Source organism: Triticum aestivum, chromosome 4A (genome assembly GCF_018294505.1).
Source record: "Triticum aestivum cultivar Chinese Spring chromosome 4A, IWGSC CS RefSeq v2.1, whole genome shotgun sequence".
Taxonomy (NCBI): domain Eukaryota; kingdom Viridiplantae; phylum Streptophyta; class Magnoliopsida; order Poales; family Poaceae; genus Triticum; species Triticum aestivum.
In genome coordinates this window covers 690,809,723-690,820,550 of record NC_057803.1, presented here as the reverse complement: position 1 = coordinate 690,820,550, position 10,828 = coordinate 690,809,723, and the positions used below count along the sequence as shown (strand labels likewise).

General features: G+C 47.0%; 1 pseudogene; it reads left to right on the top strand.

Annotated features, from left to right (window-relative positions):
- The first annotated feature begins 1,158 nt into the window (after positions 1 to 1,158).
- On the top strand, positions 1,159 to 10,242 carry LOC123084293 (disease resistance protein PIK6-NP-like; annotated as a pseudogene).
- Positions 10,243 to 10,828: the final 586 nt, after the last annotated feature.

Genomic DNA, 10,828 nt, shown 5'->3' with positions numbered 1-10,828 from the left:
CATCGATAGTGCGCTTTGCTTTCACCGGATCTACCTTCTCCTCCGGAGGTGGATGTCTCTTTGCTTTCACCCCTTCAAAGAAGTCGTTCACTTCGGTCTGCACGATCTTCGCGTTTCTTCCTCGGTCCTCTCGTACGGTAACTTCTCTAGAGGCTTGAGAGAAGGACTGTATCTATATTGCCTCTCGCCTCTGCTGGCTGTACTGCTAGACGTCAGAGCAGACAGAGCGGCTGCGGCGTCTGTCTTCTTTCGTGCTTGCATACGAGGCGGAGGAGAAGGACTACGACGCGCTGGAGCAGCCGGGGCGGCGGTGGGTCTTTTCCGCCCTTGCTGGCGAGGCGGAGAAGGAGGAGGCTGCTTGCTGCTCGGGCGCGCCGGCGCAGGTGGAGAAGGAGGCGGAGTGCCGCCACGCGCCGGAGAAGGAGGAGGCTGCTGGCTGGAATATATTCAGGCCTTAGATGAGTTCAGATTTTATTCAAGTGGGTTCAAATATCTAAAATAACTACCAAAAAATATACTGTGGAAATTACCAACATGTGTATCAATATATTTTAAAGTACACTATATACTTTGGTCATAGGCCCGGATCATTGAATCGAAGATACCAGGTGGTATGTTCCATTTCGGTAGAGGGTTTTCAGGTGGTAAACTGGAGTTTACCCATATTTAAGCAATAGTCATAATTTTGTGACGTACAGCCAAACAAATTATTTTGGACAAATTTTAATCGTACTTATATACAAATTGAACGAAAACTAAAAAGATTCCAAATATATTCCAGAACATGTGGGTAACAGGCCGTTTAGAAAATTGCTCTTGACTCTCTGCATATGTTGGTTGCTGACTAGTTAAGAAAACGAACAAGTAAGAAAGGAGGCTGGGCTTGACAGAGCATTTGTCTTTCTAGCCTGTGAATCTGTGACGCAGTACCCCACGTCTTACGCTGATCACAAGGTAGGTATAGTTTTCTTTTGAAGGAAATGTTAGGCAGAGATACTTGCCTTGAGCATGTGAATGTAAAGTAGAACAATTCCTTCCAGTCCCATGCAAACCGATCGATGCCTATACATAATTAATTCATCGCCAGTTAGCCAGCCGCCCACGCAAATCCGGTTTGAACTTTGAACCACCAGACACGAAACCTCCGGCGGACGCAGGGAGCTAGCGATGTCGGAGCTCGCGGCCGTGAGCTCCCTACTACTGCGCGTCATCCGCGACGAGGCGCTACTTCTGGGCGGCGTACGGAGGGACGTGCAGTTCATCTGGGAGGAGATGGAGAGCATGCAGGGCTTCCTGTCGCACCTGGAAAGGACGGTGCCTACCGCCGGCGAGTACAACGAGCAGATCATCCCGTGGAAGAACCAGGTCCGGCAGCTGGCAGAGGACTGCAACTACTGCATCGACATCTACATGTCCCGCGGCAACCCCGAGATTCATCATGCCAGGGGCGGCCTCCTAAGCTATGTCTGGTGGCTTCCCTGGTTCGTGCAAAAGATGGCCGCCCAGCATCGCGCGGCCGTCCAGCTGCGGGAACTCAAGGACCGGGCGCGTGACATTGGCGATCGCCGATTGAGGTATGTACCATATAGCACCCCCGTAGTTTAGCCTATCCTTTTTTTTGTGCAGCCTAGTTTACCGGTGTAGTGCTGATGTCTGGTTGACCCTTAGTTTGAAGTCATACGTATGCTTTTTTTTTCTAAAAATAAAGCCATCCAAATGAAATTTTAGATATGATTAATACTCCCTCCGTCCCAAAATAGTGTCTCAACTTTGCACTAAGTTTAGTACAAAAATATGATAAAGTTGAGACACATATGTTGGAACGGAGAAAGTACCTGCAAGTATTCTTTTTTTTTCGATAAAGGGCATTTCTTATTGATTCATAATGAAGCATCAATGGAATACAAACCTAATGAACATACCCGGCCCCTACAAAACTAAGATGCGCACATCCAGCACCAGCGACACACGCATAATATCACACCGGCATTGACCAAACTCATAGAAGACGAACTGAGGGAAAAGAACCCCCCCCCCCCTAACGCGACTGTGTCGCCCCCGTGGGCGAATGGCCGCCTCCTAGGTGCCTCCTCCCCGAGCCCCCCCTTCCCTCCTTCCCTGCCGTCGTCGATGGCGTCCAGCGCCGTTCCTAGCCAGGGGGCGCTAGCAGCGGCGGCCGCTGGTCATTCCCCTCTCGGGTCACGCCGACGCTCGGCGGTGCAGCGCCACGGGGTGCTCCTACGCAGCGACGGCTCGGCGTGGTGGCAGGGATCTCTATCATCGGTACAAGCGATCTACAACGCAACGGTGCGATTTGACGGTGCCTGCTTAGCCTAGATCTGGGCCCTACGGTCCCTATATGTGTCTGTGCGGGCCGACTGTGGGGAGGGTCGTCGGTGTTGCTTCCAGGAGGCGAGGGGGGGGAGGGGGGATGGGCTGGTGGATGCTCGTGGCACTGGCGCTGGCCTGCTGCAGCACGGCCGGCGGGGCTTTGCCGGCCCGATGTGGGGTTGGTCGGGCTATGGGTGGCCTGGTATGCCCTGCTGCCGTGTCCGGACGGCGACCGCGATGGTGCCGGAGGCACGGGCCTCCCGCATGACGACGGTCGTGGTGATTCCCTCCCGCACGGCTCCAGTGCCGCTGCTGCTGTTGCCGGTTGTGTCTCTCTCCTCTTGGCCTCGTGGTGCTGATCCTAGCGAGGCGGCGTGGGTGGCGTCAAGACCGCACTAGCTCTTGCTGGTGAGCGGCGGGATGGCTGGCTGGCTCCGGCCATGTTGGGGTAGTGAGCATGCAGTGCGGGAGAACTCACTTGCCGACTCTTCCAGCTCCAATGCGGTGATACCTGCGGGTGCTTCCATCCCTTCCTGGAGGGTTTCAGAGGTATCCATCCCCCAATCCCTTCCGCGTGCCAGGGGAAACCCTAGGACACATTCGGGTAGAAACATCGTTGGCTTCGCATCCCTTGTTGGAGCTGCTACTTGGTACGCGTTGGATCGAAGCCTTGTTCTATGGTGGGTCGATTTCGGAAGGCGCATCGGTGGCTGATCATCCATGCTTTGTCATGCTGCCGGTGTTGGCATTTGTTTCTTCTTATTTTCCTTTGGGCTTTTTGTGCCACTCGTCCCAGCAATTGCTATGTGATCGGTGCTGGTTTGTTTGTAATACAAACCAGGGGAAACCCTTTTTGGTAAAAATTCATAGAAGACCAAAGCTATGCCAGGCGGAGGAATAAAAAGAAAAACCTGCAGCGATAAAAAAACCGATCGACGATATACAATGGTGACCATCGGCACCAACTATCAATTGACTACACAATCAATTCTGCAATAAATTTTCAGGTACTAAATTTGCTAAATTGTCTAACTTTGGTAACTACCTATAGAACTAGTTTTCTATATAAATTCTTTTCATATGGAGCAGATAAGCAAACTTTATAATATATTAATGTGCTATTTCTCAGGGATTGAGTAAATGTTATTTCTAAGTCGACAAAGTTGCATTGTAACCATACAATTTCAAGAGTTGAGATTATTGACTTAGAAGTTAGAAATAATAATTTGTATCTTTCACCAAAAGGTCTACATTGGCTAGAGAACAGATGCTCTAAACCATTAATAATACAACTCCAATTTTTTAAAATGTAAATAATTTGTAATAACGAGTAATGAACCAAATAGATGTGAGAGATAGTGTATGAAATAATTTAACAATTTGGATGGCATAACTAGATTCAGGAACTACCTCTCGATAAAACTAAATCCTTATCATGGTAATTTTATAATGCTAATTAATACTACACTTACAGTACGAAGAATTGTGTCATTTTATTAAAAGTTACTGAAATTTATATATTTTTATTTTTCAGTCGTTCTGACTTTCTACAATAATTAATCTAATATAGATAGGATGGCGGGCGTATGCGCTAAAATTTCTCTAATCTCTACCATCTTTTCTACCGTTGCAACGTATGAGCATATTTACTAGTAAAGATACAATGAAGCAATCATGTAGTAAGTCAAAATGTTCATTTTACCGAAAAGCAGAATAAACTCGGCCTCTCCAAAATGTTCATATTAAATTATTCAACACTGACCAACAAACTGCATACAAGGATCAATCGAATGCAACTTTCTGGTGAACTATGTCGCTACACCTATAAGATTGATGATGTGCCCTGACAGCACCAATGCACACCAACTAATCTGGTGGCCTCACGAAGTGACAAGCTTTTAGCTAAAAGCACCAACCGGCCTAACAGACCCACAACATGCACTGCAGGAGCGTGCTCTAGGATCCCGCGGTGCCATCTTCAGGAACGATCCTTGCACCGACCTTGCTAGGCCCAACTATCGTTGGTGTCACCAATGTCGAGACTCCACCGCGCCACACCGATGAGACCCACCGCCTTTGATGCGGTAGATGCAACACAGCTCCACCTGTTGGCCCCTCTAGTCAGTATCTACACCAAAACAATGCCCCAAGGATGGAGAATGGCACAAAGCTCCGTCATCATCCGATCCAGGAGACCCAGATCCAGGGTTTCCCTCAAAGTAGATGCCTCCTAGAGGAAAAATGGCATGCCAACTACAGTTTCCAACGAACCAAAAAGGCGCCCACCAGCACAAAAGTTCTCACGACGATGCCTTCAAGAAGGACACGACGCCTAGAGTGCCACCACCGGCCACCACAGTTAAGGTTTTCACCCAAGAACCAATATGATAAGAAGAGGTAGCGCAGACCCGAAGGACGTCTCCAAGAACGAAACCGGCACCCTCGGCGGTTGTCGCCATCGCGGCCGGCCGGAGCCAACTAGGGGGATATCCCGGTCTGGATCCCCACCACCCACCATGCCACGCCATAGGACAAGGCAGCTTATCCAAGGGTCAGCCGCCCAGGTCCGTGGCCTCCGCCATCTAGGGGGGGGGGGGGCAGCGGAGTCCAACCGCCACAATTCTTGGCCGTGCCTCTGGCATTGCCCGATGCTAGCCTCATGTGGCGGCGAGGGAAGAAGGAGATCGTGTCGGCTGTGGCGGCGGTGGGAAGAGATGGCCCCCGAGTCGCCCTAGAAGGGGGGGAGGTTCATGGTGCTATGCCTCTTGACCATTTCTTCGTAGCCAGCGAGGACGCCGTGTGCATACTTCCCGGAACATGCCACCGTTGAGTGTTACATCTGGGAATGACATTGTTGTTTCCTTAGCAATCAAGCTATTCTTATTGCAGATGAGTACCTTGTGTAGAAATGGATCAATTGTACTCCCTCCTTCCCAAAATGTAAGGCGCGGTTTAACTTTTCTGGTCTTCGTTACGGAACTTTGATTATGATTTTCATGTATTATATGTCTATAAAATTAGTATACATCCATATGAAATAAAATTGTTCTGCAAGACAAATACGATGATGCCATTTATACATGTTCAATCCATATACATTGATATATATTAGTGGTCAAAGTCGTGCATCAAAGACCGTAAAAAGTCAATTGCGCCTTATATTTTGGGAAGGAGGGAGCACTTCTCAGTGTGCTATGCTAAACACACGTGATATGTCAAATGTTTCTTCACGGGTGCTTCGAACAGCTTCAACAGTTCTGTCATATTTGCTAGTGCAGCATTTTGGTGCCCACCCTGCACCCTTTTAGGAAAAAAAGACAAAAATATTCATAAACTTCCATATTTTTTTTTTGCATGGTAGAAACTTTGTTGAGTGAGGTCAGCTCCAATTTTCAGATCATTTGGACATCTGAGTAACTCAACAGAAAAGACAAGTCGAGCCAAAATAGTGCATGAACAATAAAAAATTTACAGACCCAAATTTATCTTTTTTTGATAACAGTTGCTCAGACATCCAAATGATATAAAAATTGAAGCGGACCTCAAGCATCATATTATCCACCATGCAAAAAATGTTTTTTTTAACTTTCTAGTATTTTTTTTATGTTTTTATTCAACGCGGGCGCAGATGACCCTGTGCTTAGAAGTGGATTATCCCATGTTTGCACCATTTCCAAGGCACATTGAGAACATTGCATAATATATTGGAGACTTCCGAGGTAAACCGTACGTTCGGAATCGGCAAAATACAACCACCAAATGCTCCCTACGTGTGGGACTTGTATGTCATTGTCTCTTTCTTCCCAATTCCACACACACCCACGCACATCACGCATAACTTTTGCCAGGTAATCAAATAATTCATAGAAGTGGAACTAAACATGATTTCATACAAAAGGGGGGGGGGGCAAAATGAGTCGCACTACATCTTGGTATATATAGAAAATTAAAAGTAAAATTATACTATTTGCAGCGGCGGCGGGACTTGCGGGGGTGGGATGTGTCCGCATGGAATGCGGTATTGCCCGCCTTAATCTCGCTGAAACTGGCCAGTCTTAGCCCATGCCGGCAATGTGCCGCGTAGGCATTGTGTGACTCAATAGTGTGGTAACGGCCAGATCGGCCTTGTCCAACTCCGGCTCAACGCCATCATTGGTGACGGCCCCAGGGATGGGCACGTGGTCCCAAATCCGGTGCTCCCTCCTGGCGTTCATCTTCCCAGCAGCCTCTATGGCGAGCTTGATGTCGGCCCAATATAATGACTATGCTAGAGTTGCTCTTAGTTGATTGTTGGATTGGATCTGAGAAAGTTGTTTTTACGTCCATCCCATTGTGCTGGCTCTAGTCTAACCTTTGCGGATGGTACATGTACGCCGCTGAGATGCCAGCAAAGGGGTTCACATTGTCATCATCAGCCCATGCGGCCACAACATCTGTTGCTTACGAAGACAGTGAAGAAGACGGTGACGATCAAGGCGTGGAGGTAACGACAACGGCCGATTTAAGATGGGCATTATTGCAGTCTAGTACACCAGAAGACAACATTAGGGTGCAGCTAGCGCAATGGATGATAGAGGATGTCGCGCGACGAGACACTTCAAAGGAGAAATTAATACCATCCATCGCCATTGTGGCACCAGATAAGAAAGAAGCCCTCGCTGTTGCAAAGGAAGCTTCGGCTATGTGGGGAAAAGGTTACACACGCAGGCGCAGTGTCTTGGTCAACATCCCAGCAGTGCACAATTATTCTAAGTTGCTACGAACCGAGGATATTCTCTACTACATCCTGCGTGTGCTGCGGCCCACCAGATCCAATCCAGAAGAACAGGATGATCAATTCGGCCTCCTTGAGGATCTGCATTCTGACAAAATGGAAGTCTCTATTTACTCAGAAAAATACATGCTGTTTGATGAAATAGACAAAAATATTCATGCAATGAAGGTTGACAACAAGATTGCAGGAATCATGAAAACTATTGAACAAAGGAAGCACGTCCTGCTGCTGCTCCACCCCAATGGAGAGAATATGGACATGTTGAAATCCTGTAAAGATGAGCCCATAGGGGTATTCCTCCGAGCGTTGTGGATGCTCAAGAACAAACCATATGTATTTGAGTTTGAGTGTAGTACCACACAAAGCCATGCAAGGAAGTTAACCACACATTCGCAGGAAGATATTATCAAGAAAACAGCCAACATGCTTGAACAGCATATGAAACTGAAAGAAGCACATGCAGAATCGATTTGTCTCACGAAAACCCATTATGAGCAAATCCTACAGGAGGTGTTTTACCCTTTGAGCTTTCAAGAGTCCAGCCAAGCCACTGCAACTAGATATGATGATCAAAACAGACAAATGTTTGGCAAGACACTACAAGAGCTGCAGGAAAATAAATCTGACATTAAACTAGCAAAAGCAGAGCTGGAAGACAAGTCCATGAAGAAAAACGATACAGCTGCTAGGAAATCAAACCCGGATGCCCTTATTGAAGAAACCATGATCAAGATTCAACAAATGCATTCGAAGATGAAACACAAGCTCAAGATCAAAAGAATCATGGACAAAATTAATGACTGTTTGAAGAGACAATGTTGTCAGGATCAGATACTGGTTATCCTCAAACTTGATGATGACTATGTATCCAGATGGGAGGAGACCAGAAATGATTTCAGCTTGTTGGGTGGCATAGCCGGTGCACTGATGCTGACATTTGAGGTAAACAGAGCAGAAGCTAGACAGTATTGTTGGCCGCAGCGGGAACCTATAGATTATTCTCTTCTCGGCCTCTACTGTGATACTGCACTCGAGCTTACAAAAATGGAGATGGCTGAAGATAGCTGGCAGATTCTTCATGACATCTTGGACAACTGCAAGTCAAATGAATTCTGCATGAAGATCTTTGTTCATGCTTTGTATGCCAACCCCAAGAGGAGCAGTGAAGAACTATGCAAGTTGTGCAAAGCCCTGCAGCAGGTTTCAGATAACTCAATGAACAACATTGCTAAGAAGATGTTAAAGTTCACTTATAGTGATTTGCCTAAGGATTACAAGTTGTGCTTGATGTACCTAGCAATTTTCCCTCGACGACAACCCATCAGGCGGTCTACCTTGATAGGACGATGGGTCGTTGAAGGGCTAGTAACCAAGGAAGACTGGGAAAGTACTGTGCGTCATGCCAATCAATGTTTTGACGTGCTTGTCACCCGTTGGCTTGTTTATCCTGCTGATACTAGTTCTACGGGACAGGTAAAGAGTTGTGTGATAGGTGATCAAGTCCATGGATTCATTACTAAGATCGCCAGAAAACATGGCATTTTAGGAAAACGCCTGTCACATCACTTGGCTCGCTACTTCTCCATTTTCAACCATCTCCGCCTCCATAGCTCTGATAGGATTGACAAATTCTTCTCAAAGCTCTTTGAAGAATCATCGCGAGTATCCCTGATCAAAGTGTTAGATCTAGAAGGTTGTCAATTCTTTGGTGGGAAGAACCAACACTACCTCAAGGACATCTGCAGCAAGATGTTACTGCTGAAGTATCTAAGCCTAAGGGGGACAAATCTTACCAAGCTGCCAAGTGAAATCAACAACCTCCGTGAGTTGGAAATATTGGATATCCGACAGACCAATGTGCCTGCACCTGCAACAGTACATGTCATACTCTTGAAGTCGAAGCGTTTCTAGCAGGCTCGGTTGTTTTGAGTTTAGGGCCAGGCAATTATGAAGTATCTTATGTTATGGTTCCTGACAAGATCGAAAAGATGACAAATATGGAGGTAATGTCCAATGTCAAGGCACGGAGTAGTAATGATTTGAAGGATATTGGAAAGTTGTGGCAGTTGAGGAAGCTTGGTGTGGTTATTGAATAGAAGGAGAAACTCATCAGGAATTTGCTTCAAACTATCTGTGACCTACATGAGTGCCTCCGCTCTCTGTCAATCACTCTTCCCATGACTCCGGAAGACCCTTCTGACAATAACTCTCCGAAGCTTCTTTCCTTTGAGGGACAGTGTCCCAAGCTTCTTGAGAGCCTAAGCATTCGCGGAAGCGCAACAACGGGTCAACTTTTTCAGTTGTTGACCAAAGATGGTGACCAACTTCAACTTGCCAAGGTAACTCTATCTGGTACCCGACTAAGGCGGGCTGATCTGGAGATCCTCGCCAAGCTACCCAAATTAGTCTGTCTGAGGCTCCGAGACAAGGCATACATCGATGACAAGCTCATTTTCAACAAGGAGAAATTTAAGAGTCTCAAGTGCTTTCTTATTGAGGGTTCTGAGATAACTTCCCTTAGCTTTAATGGTGGAGCTCTTAAACTCGAGAAGATCATTCTGTCGTCCACTGATGGCCTACAGTCTCTTTCTGGAGTCGAAGACCTTCATGAACTAAAGGAAGTCGAGTTGAAGAACAGCAACAAGCTTTCATTATTTAACAACGCAAAACACATATCCAAGGTGACTCTCTGTCGTACGATACTTTGCCAAGATGAGGTGGAGATTCTTGCCAAGATGCCTAACATGTGCAACCTAGTACTCAAGGAGATATCTTATGCACAGAGCCAGCTCATCTTCTACAAAGACGACTTCCCAAGGCTCAACCTTCTAACCATCGACTTATCTGTCATCATCTGTATTGGCTTTACTACCCAATCTGCTAGTAAGCTTGAGAAAATCATATGGTCCTACAGAAAGGGTACACTACTATCCGGCATTGACGAGCTTCCAAAACTTAAGGAGCTTGAGTTCAATGGTGATTTTGTCCCCGATGAGGTGATAGATGCATTGAAGAAACACAAGAACAATCCCAAGCTTATACACAACAAACCAGAAAACCAATACCAGGAAGCGGGAAACATACCAGAAAAGAAAGATGCTCCAAGATTCCAATTATTCAGGAAGATAGCGGATTGACGCTGCAGGTGCCCTTCCTATCATCCGTTCGTCATCTCGGCTCCCATCCCATTGTGTTGTTTGTACATGCTCTTCGGTTTGCCATTGTGTGTTACTGTCCGCCGTGCATGTGTGGGCAGATATATTATGTATCTAGTTCGACCCCTTCCTCGAGATCCTTCCTAACCAACACATGTCCCCGAGCACCAGAATCCATATCTTTGACCTGAAATCCTGCATCTCCGATCCCGCTTTAGGTCGAGAGGATCCACCGGCGCAGGAGCGCTGCCAACCGCGTTGCGCGCCCTTGCTCTCACTTGTTGGATGGACGCCTCCTCTCTCGGTCAGCTCGCGAAGTCACGAGTAACCTGTTGGTTTTTCCTAAACGAGGTTTGTATTTGCTCACAAGTAACTTTGCTAAATTCCTGAACATTTGGACATCAACTCTTGGACGTCAACTGCGTACCCGGTCTGTCAGCACGTCAACTCTTGGACAACCCAGAGATGGCAGCAGCACGGGAGAGAGAGAAAAGGAACATGTCTGTTCTCTGTCGCGACCGCGACAACGAATAATATGGACTCCCCTCCAGCGCAAGAAACCGCCATG